The following is a 2,762-nucleotide window of genomic DNA, read 5'->3' as shown; positions in this document are numbered from 1 at the left end:
ATGTACTCTGAGACTGCTCCCAAAGTATTTTTCCCATTTCTTTTTCATGTAGCCTTTATTGAGGCCATCAGGTTCAACAATGGTAGGAGCAATTGAAACAAGGGTTTTGAAATATTTTAACCAAAGATCAAGATCTTTAGTCATAGCCTTGCTCTCAAAAATACAAGATTGTACTTCTGAAGGCAAGTTGGCAACAACACTTTTAAGCAAAGATTGGTTTTTTAGACTCAATCTAGCAAAATCAGTACCCATTATAGTTTTTCTATCCATTGAATGGATTTTCTTTTTGCCAAAGAGTTGACTAATCAGGTTTAATTCATCATGATGTTAACAAGGCAATTAAAAAGTTGATCGGCAAAGGCTGCACTTTCAGTAGTAGGGTTAACAATTTGGGTAATAAGGTTAACAAGGTGAATTTCAAGCCAACCTTGTACTGTTTACCCAACCTGTTGATCACTGTAATCTTGTTGCTACTACTACTACTGTAAGTATTTTGATGTATATTCAATAAACACTTCTGTTTTCAATACTTTGAATTATTTTGAAATACAACTGCTTAGCTAGTTCTACCGCCTTACTTTCAATTATCATTTACTACCGCTTTACTTTCAATTGTAACTAATATTCAACTTATCATGAACATGAATACAATGATGATCTCCCATGGGATCCCTCTCTAGAGGATCCTTATGCTGGTTACCCGTCTGATGCAGCTTCTACTTAGAAGCATAGTGATCCCAGTACAAGACATTCTTATTGGATGCTACAATATTCACTAGTTACTATTTGCCGAAAATGCTTTCCTGACAATAATGATCCCTTGTTGACTATATTCTTATCCATAGGACAAACCATTTTGGCACCATCACTACGTACCAACACTGCTGCAGCTTTCCTCCATTGTTGACTATTCCAAGATGAAGACTTTTCCAAAAGATAAAGCTATTTACTTGCTATTTTGCTGATATTTTAGGCACAACATGCCAAACTACTTTTGGTCTCAAAAGCTGACCTGATTCCTTCCAGATATTGCGCTCCTATTGCCCCTCATGGGTCCTGATAAGAATAGTAAAATGTCACTATTCACTTTGTACTATTTACTGCTTTATTTACCTATATAAGGGGGGTTGTCCCTTATTGTTGAACTCAGAATCTTTTCTAGGATTTCCCTTAGAACTCTCTCTAGGACTTCCTTAGATCAAGATAAGCACAACAGATAACAGATATATGGAATAATTCAAAGTAAATGATAATTGAAAGTAAGGCGGTAGAGCCAGCCAAGCAGTTGTATATCAAAATAATTCAAAGTATTGAAAGTAAGGCGGTAGAACCAGCCAAGCAGTTGTATATCAAAATAATTCAATGTATTGAAAACAGAAGTGTTTTTTGAATATACATCAAAATACTTACAGAAGTAGTAGCAACAAGATTACAGTGATCAACCAGGTTGGGTAAACAGTACAAGGCTTGAAAGCTAGTCCTGGTTCCTAGTTACAAGCTTTGTGTAATCAGTGAGATATCTTGATCTAAGGAAGTCCTAGAGAGAGTTCTAAGGGAAATCCTAGAAAAGATTTTGAGTTTAACAATAAGGGACAACCCCCTTATATAAGTGAATAAAGTAGTAAATAGTACAAAATGAATAGTGACATTTTACTATTCATATCAGGACCCGTGAGGGGCATTAGAAGCGCAATATCCGGAAGGAATCAAATCGGCTTTTGAGACCGAAAGTAGTTTGGCATGTTGTGCCCAAAATATCAGCAAAATAGCAAGTAAATAGCTCTATCTTTTGGAAAAGCCTTCATCTTGGAAAGTCAACAATGGAGGAAAGTTGGTACGTAGTGATGGTGCCAGAATGGTTTGTCCTATAGATAAGAATATAGTCAACAAGGAATCATTATTATCAGGAAAGCATCTTCGGCAAATAGTAACTAGTGAATATCATCTGGCTAGACCAATAAGAAAGTCTTGTACTGGGATCACTATGCTTCTAGGTAGAAGCTGCATCAGACGGGTAACCAGTTTAAGGGTCCCCTAGAGAGGGATCCCATGGGGGATCATCATTGCATTCATGTTCATGATAAGTTGAATATTGGTTACAGAAACCACAATACATTAATGGTTCGTAAACAAGATCTCTTGTGAGAAATATTCTTGGGGCATCATGTTCTGCCCATTGTAAGTGCCGGACCGCAGAAGCATAAGGTTTGTTAACAAAAACATAAATTCTGTCTGTACAACCAAAGAAATGGTAGTCTTTCCATAATTCTTCAGAGACATTAAGAATTCGATTATTAAAGTAACTTCTCCAACATTCGGTAAGAGCATAGAGATGTTTATGTGAAACATAAGCATTTTCTTCATACCATTGACCTTGGTGAGTATATCCATTAATAAGAACAAGATGCTTGGAAGGTTGAACATTCATCCAATTATTCTTTTCCCATTTGGGTAAAGTACTCCAACATCGGATTGAAACATAAGGGGTTGCTGCAACATCTGCAACAGCCTTTTGGGTAATATCAGGAAACTGGTTAATTTGATCATGACTCGTTAATTTGATGAGTCTAACAAAACCAAATTCAAACATTTGAGAAAGCCAGAAGGGATCATTATCAGAACCATCTTCATAATTAATCAAAAGGTCAGAGAAATGATGAGTTTTTTCATGTACTCTGAGATTGCTCCCAAAGTATTTTCTCCATTTCTTTTTCATGTAGCCTTTATTGAGGCCATCAAGTTCAACAATGGTAGGAGCAATT

At 36.2% G+C, this 2,762-nt stretch overlaps 1 long non-coding RNA gene across 1 annotated transcript; it reads right to left on the bottom strand.

The window, feature by feature from the left end:
• Positions 1–477: 477 nt before the first annotated feature.
• On the bottom strand, positions 478–1,492 carry LOC142623741 (uncharacterized). Its single transcript, XR_012842212.1, has 2 exons — positions 1,411–1,492; positions 478–1,056 (listed from the first exon to the last, which is right to left on the bottom strand). It is a non-coding gene; the product is annotated as an uncharacterized LOC142623741 (long non-coding RNA).
• Positions 1,493–2,762: the final 1,270 nt, after the last annotated feature.

Source organism: Castanea sativa, chromosome 2 (assembly GCF_040712315.1).
Source record: "Castanea sativa cultivar Marrone di Chiusa Pesio chromosome 2, ASM4071231v1".
Lineage (NCBI taxonomy): Eukaryota > Viridiplantae > Streptophyta > Magnoliopsida > Fagales > Fagaceae > Castanea > Castanea sativa.
The sequence above is the reverse complement of the archived record's forward strand: the minus strand, read 5'-3'. Positions and strand labels throughout refer to the sequence as shown.